Source organism: Rhipicephalus sanguineus, chromosome 1 (genome assembly GCF_013339695.2).
Source record: "Rhipicephalus sanguineus isolate Rsan-2018 chromosome 1, BIME_Rsan_1.4, whole genome shotgun sequence".
NCBI lineage: Eukaryota > Metazoa > Arthropoda > Arachnida > Ixodida > Ixodidae > Rhipicephalus > Rhipicephalus sanguineus.
In genome coordinates, this window is record NC_051176.1 from 196,061,117 (window position 1) to 196,079,735 (window position 18,619).

The 18,619-nt window shown below is 46.7% G+C and overlaps 1 protein-coding gene across 1 annotated transcript in view; it reads right to left on the minus strand.

Moving 5' to 3' along the window:
• LOC119404996 (probable G-protein coupled receptor CG31760) overlaps positions 1-16,873 on the minus strand; it is a 166,890-nt gene extending 150,017 nt beyond the window's left edge. Inside the window, exon 1 of the mRNA XM_037671748.2 lies at positions 16,686-16,873. The gene's annotated coding sequence lies outside the window, so the exon portion shown is untranslated. The remainder of the gene's footprint in view (positions 1-16,685) is intronic.
• Positions 16,874-18,619: the final 1,746 nt, after the last annotated feature.

The window sequence follows — 18,619 nt, forward strand, 5'->3', positions numbered from 1 at the left end:
CTCCATCGAAAATGCGACCGTCGCGGCCGCGATTCGATCCCGCGACCTTCGGAATACGCGACAATCTAAAATTATTAATGGATAGATGCGTGACGATGATAACGTTTCATATCTCAAACAGCATATTGAATGGGCCAAATGGTGGGTGCGTTCAGCGAGCTCACTAGTACACCATTTTACGCCTCTAGCTAAAATATCCTGACGCTGTTTCAGCATTGCCTCAACTTCAGCCCCTTAATATGCTATCCCAAAAATGTTATAAAGTGTTCCCGTGTAACCTTTCTTTCGAATATTTTCTAATATGTAAGAACTGAGACAGCGAGCGCAATTATTCCTCACGTGTATTGATTCATGCTCTACGCGGAAAGTATGGTGGATATGTCTTCTTGGCGTCCGTCTTTCCACAAAACATGCGTTTGTGTTCCCTTCCATCCGTAAGAACTTCACGAACATATTTCTTAAGGTGCCGCCAATTTCGCCACGTGGGAGCCTTTGTGCGAGTGGCTAAATCGGCTGGACTGAACAAACACTCGCCAAGACGTCAACAAGTTTATTGCGTAGCGCAGCCGACGACGGGAGTGACAGAGGCGGTTCGCTTTGTTTAATGCGGCTTTCAATGAAGAACTTCATCCAAAGTGCCTAGATATTCGCAAGATTTTTTTTCTCGTCCGCACGAGTCGCAGTACCGCAGCGCCAGTCGGTGTCAACACGCCGAATTTAGCTCCGATATAGGCAGACGCCCACTGAGAGAAGCAGGTTTGTCTGAGCCCATCCGCCCCTCTCAAGCTCTCCATCGCTGGCCTAAGCCTATAAGCGCCATAAGCTTCGACACACGTGCGCACACCACGGTACGGCATACAAATGCAAAAAAGTTAAGAAGGCGACTGAGCCGGATCGCAATAAGAGGTCGCGCCGACGTCAATTAAATTCAAGTTTCTGCATTCTGTTCGATGGACAGCGAGTGTTCCGTATGGAACCCTGGACGAGTTCTTCAGGTCAAGGTTGTGCGACAATTACCTCTCGGCGTATAATTTTGCAAGGAGGCGCTCTACGTCCTCGAGATCTCTTTCTGTTGCGTTTTCTTTATTAGGTGCTTATTCTTTCTGCTTCCGCATTTCTTTTTGTTGCCTTTTTTTTTCGAGGGACTGGAGACCTTGCGAATATTCGCGCTTACAAAGGAAGATTGGCAATTTCATAGGAAGAGTTTGTTCTTTTGCATGGAAAAGGGATTTCGTGTCGCATCTCTTACTGACACTCGCCTCGAAAGATTTGCAACCGCTCCTGCGCGAAATGTTAAGCACGGAAGGTGAGCGAGAGCCGCCCGTGTGTTATTCTATAAAGTGTAGCGCACCCGACGTTGACACAAAAACTTTCATCCCGTTAAGACCGCTGTGCGTGACATTTCGAACACGAAAAATAAATAACAAATAAATAAAGGGCGTCTGGCATTGGGTTTTCACAATACGATTCTGCTCAGCAACGTCGACGAGCGTGTTGTTGGGTAACCCAGAATCGCAAGACGAAACTTCACCAAAGCATTGGCCACACAACGTGCTTCTGCAGTTTTTTTTTTTTCTGTAGACGATACGTGATATTTAAAATTTCATGGTACAAATGGCATTATTGTAGTTCTTGAGCTCGATTACTCGAAGCGTCGGATAGTACTCGCGCAAAATATCGAGATACACAGTCGACTAATTAACTAAGGTTCACAAAAAAACTTTCAAACTGACACTTCACGATACATATCGCGACGACTGACGGATTGTGGCCGCTTCATTTGTAAGGCCTACCCACTTGGAGTCAAAGCTGAGGGTGACGCGGATCTAGATATATTCGCTATCAAACTTGTGGTAAAACTGTGGTTCCACTTAATTTTTTTAACGAACTGCCGTTTTGCACAGTGAGACACAAAAGCAGCAGGGACTCATGCATATTTCATCGCGCACTTGAGGAAAATGTATCTAAACCGGTGTTGCCCGAAAATTCATTCAAAGTGGATACGCCTAGCACTCTAACCTGCCACCTTACCATTCGTAAATTGCTAGTCAAGCCCTATTATAATATACAGCATTCCTGCGCCTTCGCTTCTCTCTAGAAATTCTCTGCCTAGAATAACACTGCGAAAGCGTCAGAACTGTCTGTCTCACGAGCTATCAGTGATCGTTTCATTACTGTACACAAACTGAACTGCCATGCAACGCGTTAAAAATGAGAAGCTATAACTAACCACTGAAGCACAGCGTGAAATAAAAACATAATATAGTTGCTTGTATAACTGAATTGGCTGCAGAACATTCGACCTGCCAACAAGTGTTACAGAAGAAGCGTTACATAAATCAACGCAACATGCAGCGTGAAAGAGGTGGAATTTATTTCTACCTGGCAAAGAACGGTCAAACTAAGTGCCACACCAATTCGATCTTAACAGCTTGCCGATTAGTTGTGCGGTCTGCAGCCACATTCAACCTGTTTCTAGCTGTGTTTGCTTTTCAAGTATGCAGGCCTGGAAAAAGCATGCTGGAAACTGCAACAAAACTGCAGGCCTGGAAAAAGCATGGAAAACTGCAACAAAAGCTTTACAGCCATTTCATGGAAAAGAGAAAACATAAGTCAGCTCTGCCGCAATGCAAAATTCTATGCGGTGAAGCATACCAAAAATCGGAAGGGGCCGCTGTCACGGGGCATAGTGTGGCTTCAAAAAAACGCCCCCCCCCCCCCCCCGAGCATGGCTTTTCAGACCCCCAAAATTAGCTTTTTTGGAACCACTGCACCAGACCAACGCGGCGGGTGTCGCGGAAAACGAAACGAACGGACGAAGAGAGGCGACACAACAAGCGCTGACTTCCAACTGAGGTTTATTTGTGAATACGCACATATAAGTGACACAAATACGAATATACGCAAGCAAACAACAAAAAAACACAAGCACAGCGCAAAAACAACAACCGGAATGACGAAACAAGTGTTATCTGACAGACACCGCTGCAGAGAAAAATCAGTTTTGCCACAAGGGCGAAGCAATGAACGCGATAGCAACTAATTAGAATGCTATACGAAGTAAGGCTAGTAGCAAACTCTTTTGGATCCGATCTTGCGTAACTCTACAAAACGCTGGTGTAAGGGAATACGGCCGCTCCATGGGGCCAAGCGGCTTTCGTGCTGTCTGTCGTCTCAGCGCGAAGTAAGCGGTGGGAGCACAACACGTACAAGGGTATACGAGCTGTCTACAGATGTCTCACGGGATAGCGCGCGTGCCAGCGCTGGCGACAGTGCCCTTATGATGAAAGTTCGCAGTTGCTGCTAAAGTGACGCAGCCACCCCTTGCCCCTCCCCCCCCCCTTTCCACCATCGCTCTCTCATGCTCATGTTCCTTCGCCTTACGTAAGCCGGATGACACGTTTCCTTTCTACTCGAGGAGCCATCGACGGCAGGCCTCCCGTGCGGGGCGATATTATCGCATGCGCCCTTCTTGCGACAGAGATGGCCCGCCCGTTTCATCTCTGCTTCAGCCGCGTTCGTCCCCAGCGCTCGCGCGCTTTTACTCGCACGTGGAACATACCGTGCTCGGGGAGATGTTATCGATTTATACTTCATAGGGAACATGACGGCGATGGCGACGGCAAAAACCCTCAGAGAATGTCCATATAATTGCTATCGAACATGCAGTCTCCTTCTCGATAGGTCAAGAGATGGCACGCGTGAACACTGGTGCGACCAAAACGAGCCATTTCGGCCGCTTCTACGATCTCTCCGATAAGTTGATTGCTGCGTCTAAACACAACCCCGCTATCATTCTAAACCTGTACGCAACCACAACCCTTACAATGCACGCTCTAATGTCCGGAGTTGCCACTAAGCACATTCAAATGATGTTCGCGCTAGCACACGCTGAGGCACCTTGAAGTTTGGCTGACATACTTCTTACCACATGTTAATCAGTTCGTCATAGTACTCAACTTGTTCGACAACGAAGGAACTTTCGGAAGAAAGAATTCTACATTGCATCACCGGAACTTGCCACCGAATAAAAAACCATCCAGGTATCACTGCACTTCGTGCGATACATTGTCCTACGCGAGGACCCATAATGAAAACGCCCTTCCTGATTTTCTTTTTTTTTTCTTTTTCCTCAGCAGTAGGGCCGTCCAGTTATGAAAAATCGTCTGTTAATTCAACCTGAAGCCAGCGGCTGGTGCGCAACTGCTAATGTGGACTGAGTGGAAAGGACAGCCGCGATGAAATAGCGTTTGTAGACAAACAAACCAATAAAAATGCTCCCACGGTGAGATTTTAACTCTGGGCCTCCAGTGCCGAAGCCCGATGGTATGATGAACTTCATTCAGGTCCTGAATATCAACCCTTAGGCTGACGCAGACGGCTCCCACGTCGGGACAGTAAGGTTTAACCTAACCGCCGTATCGTGGACCTTCCGGACGGCCTGTACTCGATCTGAAAGAGCTCCACCGTGAAGGGCTCTTTGCCACCAGTGTCTTTCCTGCCGGAGCCCAATGCTCTTACCGCTACGCCCGCATGCGCTATAATACACCTTTAAGAATTTCCCGCTTGTAAGTAAACGCGTTCGGGTGCTTGGAGCGTTTTCACAACGTTGATGGTTTGCCGTCCGTATCACCTTGTGTGTCTCGTGCGTACACCACCGCGTGGTGCGAGGCCTGCGCCACCACTGGCGGCGCTGTTGGTAACTCTTACACTCCAGAGTTACTCGACTCTGCCGGTGTCCCATATCCCGAAGTAATGCTAACTCATTTCTCTCGCATTGACCGCTGAATTGACTCCCACTTTCTTGCTTTAAGTTATCTCTTTCTATTTCATTTCTAACCGCCATATCAACAACCAAGGAAGCAAACTGAAATCTGGCTAACATCCCTGTCTTTTCTTTCTTGAACTTCAGTAACATTTTTTGAGATACTACACACACAAAAAAAAGACACCTCACAGAAACTGTGGATTACAACAGTGCACATTGCTCCCGTACATACAGGCCCTTCCGCTATTACGTGAATCATCTTATGAGAACATTCGAGTTCTCATAACAACGACAATTGTTAATGCCGTGTCTCGCACTTTACTTTTTGATAATTGATACGCGGTGTTAATGAGCCGCATACCTCACCACTTTTAAATGCGAAGCATTTCTTAGTGAACCTCAGGCTCTGTGGCCGTTTCTATCTATCTATCTATCTATCTATCTATCTATCTATCTATCTATCTATCTATCTATCTATCTATCTATCTATCTATCTATCTATCTATCTATCTATCTATCTATCTATCTATCTATCTATCTATCTATCTATCTATCTATCTAGCCGCCTACGTCTGGGCGCTCTCCTGGTCATCTCCATAGGTTGTATCATACCAAAATTCGCATAGCAGAGGATCAGTGCATGAAGAATACGATTGAGTGGTCATGACATGAATAACTCAAAATATCTGTCGCGTACGTACGTCATGAAACTCGTTCTCTCAGTCAAGTTTGGCACATACCAAGGTTCGTGTTATGCGGGTATGGTCCACAGGTCATAGTCTCAATCAACACAGTAACGTGAATATACACATGGACACGCGAGGAAAGTTATAATAATAAGAATTCTTTGGGTTTTACGTCCCAAAACCAAGATATGATGATGAGAGACGCCGTAGTGAAGGGCTCGGGGAATTTTCACCATTGTACCAGTGTTCTTTAGCCAGTGCTTATCCAGTGTTCTTTAACGTGCACTGACACCACACCCAGTACACGGGCCTTCATCATTTCGTCTCCATCGAAATGCAACCGCCGCAGCCGGGATCGAACCCACAATCTTCGGCTTAGCAGCCGAGCACCGTAACCGCTACACCACCGCGGTGGACGCAAAGTGAAGGAGCTGAAAACAGAGCACGCAAAAACCGGGGCCAATGCTTTCTACAATAGCTCTGCCGAGGGGACCATGCCCCTGATCATTACCGGTGACTTCAACATTGATTTATCAAAAGCCAACAACGCCGGCTTCTTACACTGCATGAAAGACAGCTTGGATGTGAACAGGGCATCACAAGACCTCGTTGCTAGGTCCAGGACAGGAGGCATCATAGAACATTTCTTCGTAAGAGGTATCCACGATTTCCACCAGCTGTACTATACCTTGCACTTCACTACACTGAGCCTTCATAACCACGATCACGAACGGATTCGATAACAAGTCCTGTCCAGCTGCCGGTGCTCACTGATCACGGTGATGACGACCTTGTTGAAGAACTGTCAAGAAGCCCTTCCACCCATGCACAAGAGTTCTTGAAACGTGCGTGCGTTGTCTGTCATAACGGACTCGTACAAGCACAACTGCAACAACTGCAACTGTCACAGTAACGTACGTGCAGTGTGCCTGCGCGTGCCACTCGGCTTTGTATATACCTAGAACAATTTTTCTGAATAAAGCTTAGTTGAGAGAAGCGCCTGTCCTGTGCATCTGTGTTCCTTCTTTGTCCTGTTCGAATTCGTGCAATACAGTATTGAAGAATATAAGCACTACATATCAGCTTATTGCGTTTGGTGTTGATAACACCCTTGTTGCTGTTGGCATCGTTGCGCAACTGTAAACAACTGGTTATATAACACATGTGCAACTCTTCAACATATGTGTGCGTATACCGTTTGCACATTTCTCTAGCGTCATCCCATCACGTTTTGCTCAATCGGAAAAATTGCGCCACAGTCACTTTCCCGCCCATGCTTCGCATAAAATCGATTCCCACGGTACGTAGGATCTGCCGAATTTTTTTACACCTTTCTAAGGTAGAATAACTGATAAAATTATACCAGCCTGAATCCTAACGATGTGACCCACAAATGCGAAGAAGTTGCGTCCGCATAAGCACCGGACATCGACATGTGCGGCTGTTAGCATAACCGTTGGTTCGAATGACTACAAGTTCCGTATGGATTTTACACAAATCTATCTATCTATCTATCTATCTATCTATCTATCTATCTATCTATCTATCTATCTATCTATCTATCTATCTATCTATCTATCTATCTATCTATCTATCTATCTATCTATCTATCTATCTATCTATCTATCTATCTATCTATCTATCTATCTATCTACAGATATTTTCCTCCGGTACTGGTATAGTTCAAACATTCTTTTCGTTCGAATCTATATTCTTTTTTTTTTTTATCATCTACCGTACATGGCCTGACGATCCAGGTGATAATGTCACCCCTCGGACTTCCCGACGAATAGAGAAAAGAAAAAGATAATTGGAGCAAGATTATGACATCCTCTAGCGGTCCTACATTCTTCCGGCTATATTACTTCATTGTTTGATGCACCTTTGACTACATCAGCCTCGGTTGTGAGCTTACCTGACTTTGTGGCGCATTCGCCTAAGCACATTTTTAAATGTCGGCGCCTCTTTGGGTTATAGATGAGAAAACCTACCGAAATCCATGCCATCAGACACCTTTTGGAAGTAATCGTACGCAAAATAATCCAAATCATGCGGAAAAATGTTTCTTTGCTATGGCGGGTACACCCACAGTGGTGCACAGATGTTACGAGGTTATGATAATGTTTGATGACGAGGCCGTCGATTTGACTGAACGTCCACAACGGCCACATAGGTGGGAATGAAATGTTAAAGCGACTCTGTATCACGCTTTTGGTGCGCGTTAAACAGCCCAACGTGGTCAAAGTTAAACCGGAACCTCCATCCACTACGGCATCCATCATAACCAAGTCTACAATTTCGGTAAGGTAAACCGGTACGGTAAACCGCGTCCCTCACCGGCCTTGATATAATCAATCTTATCGATCTGACTTGGTTCAACACGAAGAAACAAAAGAAAGAAACGCTACGTTTTGAAAGCGCAACAAACATAATTTGCAGTCTCAAATCAGTTTTTACGCTTAAGGGAGCGGCCCAGCCTATACAAACATGCACTGGCGAATGTTGACTGCGAGGCCAACGTTAGCGAAGGTCATTCAACAATGAGAGATAATTTTAACTAATAATTGAGTGGCAGCTTTATCGGAGTACGTTACGTCGGCCCCAAGAACCTCCGTAGCTTCAGCAACACGAATACAGCTCTTTGAAAAAATGATTAAATTCTGGGGTTTTACCGGTAAAAATTGCGAGTAGGTTATGAGGCACGTCATTCTGGAGGAATCTAGATTCATTTTGACCACCTGGTGATCTGTAAGTTCACGAGGATGTTACTTCTTTTTTTTTTTAATTTTCACCGTCAATGAAATACGGCCGCATAGGGCGATACAGCTCTTTATGCGGAGACCCTTGGCGACAGCGAAGACTCCCTTGGCGTTTATGTAAGTTCAGGCAGCTGATATTCGGGCGTTATCTAGAGCAATGGAAGCACATGTTCAGGTGGCGTGCTCACTTGTAGAGCGCGTAATGAGTAAAAGACCGCGCCCTGTGACTGGAAACAGGCAGTGCCTTCAACACTGTGCAAACACACACTAAGCAGCGCGGCGCTCAGTACTTGGGAGACTTGCGCGGCGAGGGCAAGTCATCAGTAATACTATAGCCTTCATTTAAAAGACAGTACTAAGAGCGACAAATTTAATCGACAAATTTAAACAAAAATATAGGCATATTTAATCATTTTACTCCCTAGTGCTAGCACATAAAAAATTTCCTATTGTATTCACAAAACGCTCTCACGGTAAAATTGTTTGTAACAGCCAAGTTTAGTCATTCCTCATGCTGGGCGGAGGCAACCGGCCAATGAAGAAGAGCGCTTAGGAAAGAAAAAATTGTGAGTTTCGCCCTAAAGCGTACGGACTGACGCAAATCTCCATATGTAAAACCGCTTCCTTGAGGGCAAGCGTTCGGGCGCCTGTTGCTTGCATTAAGGGTCGGCGCGATAACTAGACTGTATCCGACTGCGGCCCCGTTCACAGACGTCATTTGCACAAGACAATTATTGTGACTATGGGACGCGTAAGGCGCAAACTTCCTCGCGTAGTGACACGTAATATTGGTAAGTGAAAAAATCGGCAGATCCCACGCAGTATGGGAATCGATGTAATGCGAAGTAGCCAGCAAAGAGCTGCATACATCGTCTTGTTTGTCATTGAGGCTAATGAAGTCATTCATGTCGTGACATCTAGTTCGCCATATATCGCGAGATTGTCATACATGCATGCGTGTACAATCTGGTATATGCCATGCTAATGAAACATATATTCTGCGACATATATAGGATGCGTTACCTGCTATTCATGTTCGGCACTCCTGTCATGCCGTACCAATTTAGGTATATATCCAGTTAATAAAATGGCCGCGAGTGCACCATGACCGTGGCGTCTAAATCATACCTACATGACATGCATGTCATGATTTTCGTGTTACCACCTGTTATTTATGTTCGCCACACAGACGTCGCGCAATAGCAATTTTGGTCTCTATCAAGCTAGCGAAACGGCCGCCAGCGCACCATGAGCGTGGCACGTAAGTCATGCTGTACATGACATACGTGTTATGATTTTCATGTTAACTCCTGTTATTTGTGTTCGAAACAGTCACGTCGCGCAATACCAATTTTGGTATATATCAAGTTAGCGAAGCGGCCGCCAGCGCACCATGAGCATGGCACGTAAGTCATACTGTGCATGACATGCGTGTCATGATTTTCATGTGACCACCTGTTATTTGTGTTCGTCACACAGTCACGTCGCGCGATTTAAATTTTGGTGTGTATCATGCTAGCGAAACGGCCGCCAGCGCACCATGAGCGTGGCACGTAAGTCATGATGTACCTGACATGCGTGTCATGATTTTCATGTTAATTCCTGTTATTTATGTTCGTCACACAGTTACATCGCGAGATACCTATTTTGGTGTATATCAGGCTAGCGAAACGGCCGCCATCGCACCATGAGCGTGGCACGTAAGTCATGCTGTGCATGACATGCGTGTCATGATTTGCACTTTAGGACCTGTCACTTATGTTCGTCATACACTCTTGTCACGCCATACCAATTTTGGTATATAGCAAACTAACGAAACGGCCACAAGAGCACCAAAACAGTGGCATGTAAATAATGTCGTTCATGACATGGATATCATGATTTTCATGTTATGACCTGTCATTTATGTTCGTCATAAAGTCATGTTTTGCCATACCAATTCTGGTCTAAATCCTATTAACGAAACGGAGAGAAGAGCACAAAGTCGTAGGCGGCTAGATAGATAGATAGATAGATAGATAGATAGATAGATAGATAGATAGATAGATAGATAGATAGATAGATAGATAGATAGATAGATAGATAGATAGATAGATAGATAGATAGATAGATAGATAGATAGATAGATAGATAGATAGATAGATAGATAGATAGATAGATAGATAGATAGATAGATAGATAGATAGATAGATAGATAGATAGATAGATACGCTCAAAGTCGCAGAAGTCCGCTAAGAAATGCTTCGCATTTAAAATGACAGGCTACCTGGATAAATGCTGACGTATAGAGCGCATTCACGGCGTCAAGGATGTGTGCAGTAAGATGGCGCACCAAATGCGTGCCCACTACAGCTCCAGTGTCACATATCAAGGCAATTAAGCGCGTTATGCAAGACCTCATCCTGACCTATGTGCGTTCGGATTGAATGCTTGTCGCCTTCGTGAACGTATGGCGGCGCTGCAGAGCGTAATCGGCCATATATATGCGAGGCTGCGATAGGTAGCTGAAGCCCTTTTCTCCGGTCGCCAGCTCAGTAACGCCGAGCGGCGACCTAATTTCGCATCACGTTCCTGAACAATCCAATCTCATCTACATCGATATGGCTGTTTTTCGACAAACACAGCATAATGACAAAAAAGGGAGCGATTCTCGCCAGGTCGCGGGGATTAGATTCTCGACCATCCATAAATTAGGTCAGTCACTGCGCATGCTCACCTCGAAATCTGAATTTCCATCATTCGCCTGACTCCGTTCACTGTGTAATTTCGGTTGCACCGGACGTCGAACGGAACGCGAGCGGTCGCAGTGGGTGCTCCAAATTAGCTGGAGACACAGTACGCAGTGGTTTTGATGGCAAACATCCCCAGTAGAAAAGCCACGAAATGCAGGCACACCAACACGGTACTTTCGAATTGCGCCTCTGTGGGTAGCCTGAATACAGAATAGAGCGCATTGCAGCAAGCCATATCTGACACTCGCTGTTTTTAATCTTCCGTGCGGGCTGATTTCCTAACAGGCAAGCACATTAATAGTAATTCATGGGCAATCTCTGCAGCATGTACTTTTAGATTAGAAAACAAATCGTAAAAAAATCACATCATATCCACGTGGTGAATGATGATGAGTGGGGCGAAGCGAACTCGCGCTGCAGCACGGCGATGGCATTGGCGCGAGCGTGGTCCTTCTTGATGGAAGATATTGTGACTAGATTGTTTGAGAACCACAATCTGTTGCACACACCGCAACTATGGCCGAAACTGTCATCAAGGAAGTCCTGCTGGAAGCGCGCGTCGGCGCCTTCGGGCAACGCCCGCCTGATGCGTTTTGCAGCCACTTCACCTGCTCGCACAGCCTAGGGCTCTGCCTGCCGGTACGCGCGCTTTCTCGCCGCTTCACGGTCCTTCACATTTTGAAGATCCGATTCGCGCCGCAGCCGTGCAGCTTCGGCCTCGCGGGCTCGAACGGCGGGGTCTTCTCGCCGCAGCCCTGCAGCTTGTCGAGCAGCTTCGGCTTCGCGGGCTCGAACGGCGGAATCTGCTTCGCGGCGTCGACGTGCAGCTTCGGCCTCGCGGGCTCTCACCTCAGGATTCTGTCTGCGAGCGCGCGCTGCAGCCGCCTTCCGTGCCTTCCGTTCCGCAGCCTCGTCTTCCATCTGGTGACTCCCAGCTAAAGAGAAAGCGTGCCAAGAGGGAGCCTCATGGCGCGTTACTTCTGAAATGTTGTCTTCGGGTGTCGTTGAAAACACGAGACGTAGTAAAGAAGAAAGAACGCCACACAGGCGAACACGCAAACGAGAGTGTCACTCGTCAACGTCGTCTTCTTCTACTGCATACCAGAACGCGCGCAGTAAAGAAGAAAGAATGCCACACAGGCGAAGACGCACGAGAGTCTCACTCGTCAACGTCGTCTTCTTCTTCTACTGCATACCAGAATGCGCGCTTCTCACGAGCTAGAGGTGGCTACTACAACGCTACAAACAAATGGAGGACGGACAGACCCACGGCATAAGGAGCTTCGCCCCTAAAACACGAGAATGAGAGGGGATGTGCCACGCATGCTAGCCTATCTGAGCGCACGCACCACGGTGGTCTAGTGGTTATGGTGCTTAACTGCTGACCCGAAGATCGCGGGATTGAATTCCGGCTGCGGTGGCCGCATTTCTATGGAGGCAAAATGCTAGAGGCCGGTGTATTTAGATTTAGGTGCGCGTTAAAGAATTCCACGTGGTCGAAATTTCTGGGGCCGTCCACTACGCGTCGTCTCTCATAATCATCTCGTCGTTTTGGGACGTAAAACACCAACAATTATTAATGGCCTATCTGAGCCCAAGTTAACAAAGCTTTTCGTTTGTTTCTTGCATTGTCCGGCCATCTTTACTGATATTATATGTGACATCATGGTTAGCTGGAAATTGATCTTACGAACGATTATGGTGTAAGAGCTTTTTTTTTTTGTATGGCCGTTCTCGCAAGAAGCTCTTACACTATATTCGTAAGAGCAATTTATGGCCAATGAAGACGTGCTGGACACGTCATTAGCAATGACGGTCGGACAATGGCAAGGTGCATTTACAAACGAAAAGTTCTTTGAATTTAGACACTGGACACGCGTATTCACACACACACACGCGCGCGCGCGCGCGCACACACACACACACACACACACACACACACACACACACACACACACACACACACACACACACACACACACACACACACACACACACACACACACACACACACACACACACACTATGAAGGAGTTTCTGCGAACAAATTCTGCCAATCCTCATGTCTCGCATTTTATTCGCGAAGGTGTTCAGCCAATGGCAAAGATCGCTGACGAACGAAAAACTTCTGGGGCCAAATTCAGAATGCGTTTCGTTCACAACTGCTTTCTGTCACTGCTCGTCCGTCTTCGTTAATGATATATATACGCAGCATCCGCACCGGCTAGAACTTGCTGTTGCAAACTATTTTATATTGTACAGAGGTTTTTTTTTTCCTCTTCGAATACGAGCCCTGGCTAAGCATTCCAGTGATCGTGTTGTTCAGCACATTTGAGCAAGCTACGCACTATTCGCTTTAAAGCTCGAGGGCACGGGTTCGATTCCCGGCCACGGCAACCACATTTCGATGGGGCGAAATATAAAACACACCCGTGTGCTTACATTCAGGTGCACGTTAAGCAACCCCAGGTGGTCGAAACTGATGCGGAGTTCCCCACTAATAATAATAACAATATCGTGGGTTCAAAATATTCTGATGCACGCCGCAGTTGGGGGCTCCGGAAATTTCAACCATCTCGTGTTCCTTCACGCGCACTGACATCGTACAGCAGACGGGCCACTAACATTGCGCTTCCATCGAAATGCGACCGCCACGTCCGGGATTGAACCCGCGACATTAGATGAGCGCCGTAAACACTGTACCATCGCGGCGAACAAGAGTCCACCACTATACGGCGTGCCTCATATTTATATCGTGGTTTTGGCACGTAAAACACCGGCAAATAATTTTAGCGCACTGTTCGCTTCTTCTGTGAACGAAGTACGGGAAAAAAGCCGTTAGCGGCAGCAACAGCCAAGCTACGGTTTCATAGAGACAGCACCCATACTCCGTATTTTCGCTGCAGTTGCCATCGCAATGGCGTGTGACTACGCCAATCTCGACCTGATAGAATCATTGTGTCGTAGGGTCACGATCAAATGCATGGAAACGTTTTATTGGTTTTTTTGAACTGTTCATTTTTGGAACTTTTTTTTTGTTTTTGTTCACAGCCTGTAAGCATAGATCCGGAAATGAACCGGAACAGTTTCCGCATGTTTGGAAGACATACGCGATGCATTGACAGAATTACACGTTACGTGAATGCGTCATGTTTTTTTAAAATATTTTGCTAATGCCTTGCGCTTTAATCTTTAGCGTCCGATGGTGCATCATTGGGAAATTAATGCAATTTATATGACGAGTTCCGTCTGGAGAACAAGAAAGAAGGTAGTCGTACTTGAAGACGGGATGTTTTAAAGATGAATGGTGTACGGAAGCCACCTGCAACGCTTGTCTTCCTTTGAAAGATATAAAAAAAATTGTTGCCAGAGTAGGGAATAGAAACGATGCGTCGCAGTGGGCAGTATTAAGACATTTGCATTGCTCAACACCCCACTTTATCGTTGCCACATTTCTTTCCCCCAGTGTAGGATAGCATACCAGTTTTTCTAGACGGTTACCATCCCTGCTTTCTCTCTTGTTCCTTCCTTCCGTCCTTCCACTCTCACAACCCAAGCTACGACAAAGATCCGCGAGTCATGGAAGTCATCGCATTTATTTCATTTATTTCACCATTATATCTAAGTTGAGCACATGCGAGCCTTCGTTCTTCTATGTGTATACGAGTACGTGTATATGTATACGTGTGAGCATTACTAAACACTTGCAAGACCTCACACAATGCAGTTCACGCCGACCCAATGTCACTTTCTTTTTTTTCCCCAGTCTGCGCGTACAAGATTGGAAGCTTGGGCGAGTTGGTTTTGGTTCATGACGGCGTATAACACAGCGTGCGAACACAGGAAAAAAAAAAAGACAGAGTAGAAAAAAGAGTACTGACTTCCAACTGATGCTTATTCTGCAGAAAACGTCGCTTTGTGCACATTTATATATTTCGCTCTTCTGCAAAACCAAGATCAGTTGGAAGTCAGCGCTCTTTTTTTCTAATTTGTCCCTTTTTTCCTGTGTTCGCGCGCTGTCTTATAAGCCGTATGCGCGGAGTTGCAAGTCTTGGAGAATTGTTCTGCGTTCAGTGCCACTGCAGCACAGTTATAGTAATCGTCGTGAGTTAATTCAGAAACAACGTAACAACAATATCTGGGGTTTAACGCCCCGAAACCATCAGAAACAACGTTCAAAAACTCGAACGTATATAGCACACATATTTCTATATAATGCCACAGTAACGGCGATTCTTGCAGTTACTAGCGCAAACTCTCCGTTAAGACAACGAAAAAGCTTTTTTTTTTTCCAAGCTCCACAGGATGGTTCAGTCTTGCAGTCAGCGTGATGATTTAAAGAGATGGGGAGAGGCGAGACACGAATATTATACAAAAGACACGGGACTGCTAAACAACACGTCACGTGTAATACAGATGACATGTGATAGTTAAACAACTTGTCACGCGCGATTTAACTGTTGTAGTCAACATTCTGAAATATGCACGGCTAAGCACCGATACTTATGCCTAGTTTCCACTCGTAAAAGAAATGCAAATTGTTTAAGAATTAGCCAGTAAGAAATGACGTCAGCAGTAATCCTTCCCCTTCTTTTTGTGTCAAAGCACTTTGTTTTGAAACAAGTTATGTGAAGCAATTAACGGCAGTTTGAACATTTTGATGTTCACAGATGGCAAAGGGAACACGCGTTCGGTCGCTTCAATTCGTGCTTCTGTGGATGAAACAAGCCCTATAAGCGTCCTTCCCTTTTCACCCAGCAGGGTTTCTGCAAAGTAATGACAAGTTAGTAAGACTAGTAACTGGTGCAAGACGAGCCGGTAAGGTATATGCTTGAATACGAATTATACTTCTCTGTGACCACAAACGTTCATAATTTCGCGAGTTCTCTCCTTGTGACAGAAAGCAGTGCATACAAACAAACCATGCTCTCAGTTGTATCAAAGTTACCGGAGCATTTCCTGGTTTTTAAGATAGCTAAGAGGAAAAGCACGAGTTTCATCGTTTTTGTCACCGACAGGTCCATCATAAATCCTACGAAGATCGAGTGAAACAGAATGGCGATCGGTTCAAGTGTACTCTTGGCTGCTCTGGCATTCAAGTGATGGCCCTAAACGCGTGCTAATTTCTTTACCAGGAGCGTACAATGCACAGAAGAAAGGAACGAGCAAAAGATGGTGACTAGCCCATTCGCACACATGGAGACTGCTAAAAGAAACCCGACTCACGAAATCAGTGAGCAGAATGTGACGGCACTATACGAGTGGTTGGCTCGTAGCCGTCCTACACTAAATCTATTGCTGAGGTTCGTTGTTGCGCGCGGATACATTCGCGGTGTGGGTACAGCCGGCACTTGAGTGAAACAAGCGAGTCATGTTAAGTGTAGACGTGAGCTGGCTCCGCGGGGCCTGCTTGGAGAAGGCTGCGAACGCCGGGCAGCCTTGCCCAGGCAGACCGCCGACAAAGGACCTCGCCCGGCATCGTTGCCTTCGAGAACAGCTGCTGGCGCATCGCAGCGGGGCCCGAGTATCGGGTCTGCCTGCTAAGCCTGACACGACCTGGCTGCCGATCAAAACGAGCCGTTGAAAGAAGACGCATCTCTCTTTGTCTCTCTTAGACGTCGGGCGACTGCCGCAACAGGCATTTTTGTGCGCTCCGCCATCACTGCCACGACGGCGTCGCCACCGACCAAGTTCAACGCGAGAGAGAAAAAAACCTAAGAAGGAACGAGGATGAGCTCACGTTGTTGCTTTCGAGGAGCCGTCAGTCACTCCCAGCCGCACTTGGTGACGTCCTCGGTCGAGCAGGCCGCCGGTGTCACGCCGCGGCTGAGTTGCTGCGCGCCCCGCACGGTGGCCCGACGCGAGACCAGTGGCCGGTCCGTCGCTGACGACGTCGAGGACTTCGCGGCGAGCCGGAAGTTTCACTGAGGCCTCAGTGGGCCAGAGAAAGCCGGGTGCGCGAGAAAAAGGTGCCTGCTGAATTCGGAAGTGACGTCGTGGAGGGGCTCCGAGATCGCATGCGCGGACCGGAGCCTCTGCGCCGATCGATGGCGCGCGGCTCTGCTCGTCGGGCCCATCGCGACCTGGCACTTGGTGCTTGTCAACTGTGTGCTGCGGCCGGCATTGCGAAATCAATGCTGCTCCGGCGTCGCGAGCGGCGCGCGTCCCTCGAATAGCGCCGGTCGCTAACCACGCGCCGCGTCCACAGCCACCAGCTGCGCCACCAAGCGTTCTCTCCATCACGCCACGCTTCCAGTGGCCGCTCATATATAAACACGGTTCGCGGCGCCATTCTTGTGGCCGTCCCAGTTAGTCGAGACAATTGTCCCGAGCTAACTTGTCCATCTAATTTTCTGGGGAGTCCAGGCGTAAAATCGATGCGTATAAGTCCCCAATCTTAAATACAGAATCACCTGTTAAGTCAAATGCGGCACGTCAACGGTGTGCGGAGTGCATAGAAGAGATGTGCACAAAAAGTAAGGCAGACGTCGAAGAAATTCAGGCCTTGGTGAAATACCTGGGAACAATCCTGCTGTGGCAAACAAACACGGGTGCGGTAGGGGGGCTGCTTGTCCATGTTTGTGGCTCGAAATCTTTTCGCCCGTAAAATTTCGGATTCGCAACTTATGAAGTTTGGTTAGTTCCTCTTACGTGCAAGCTCTTCCCGTCCCAAAAGATAACAATTAGAAAAAACGCTGCCCCGTAGTAGTAAATTACCACAATTTAAAAAAAATGTGAAGCGATCTTGAAACGCTTAAACAATCAAATTTTTTGGAGGAGCATTTAGAGATGATGCTGGTAATCAGACCGTACGCTTCCCTTAACGCACACGATATAGGTGCGCTATACTTCGTCTCTAGCAGAAGTTAAACAACTACACATCAGGAAATAGCGCGAAAGTAGTCGACTTGCCTAAAATGTAAATAACACTAAACGTGTTAGCAGGTTTGCCGTTGGTGGCTACTTTGCGCCAAATTGGCTACTTTACGCCACTGTCTGGCGTTAAAGCTCTCAGCTTGGCGCCATGGCTACTTTCTGGCTACATTGAACTTCTGTTTTGGTCCATTTACTAGCCATTTTTCTTATTATTTGCAGATGAAATAGCAAGCAAGCCTAAAGAATAACCATTGTGTCTGCTGTGTTGGCCGATGCGCGTGCATATCCTCCCCCCGCCAGCGGGCTGGTGTGCACCGAGGCACCCAACGTGCAGCACGATTGCAAGCATGGTGTGAAGAAGCTGCGCGCATGTAAGCAATGACTTGGCTGGCACAATGCTGACGCTGAGCACCAGTTTTTAATGCTGAAGCATAGCGCGTGTTCTCGTGTGAAATTGACAAAAACATATCTGCTATAAAATGATACTGGACTGTTCGTCTTAAACCAAATTTTGCTACTTCAAGTTGGACTGGCGTTATAGTAACTCTGTGTAAATTTCGTTCTACAGCTTCAAGGATAAACAGGTTCAACGTTTACTGTTCCTTCCGAGTTGTTCACCCAAAATTACTTTGGGAAGAACTCTATCCATTGTATAGACAAAGTGCATGCAGACGCACTGAACTTGTACAAATTTATCAATTTATTTGCACCTTACCTGTGGGTTGAAGGGCCAGCAAGAAGGAATATATTGTGCTCTTTATTTTATATTTGCGTTATTCAAAATCAGATTACTTATTG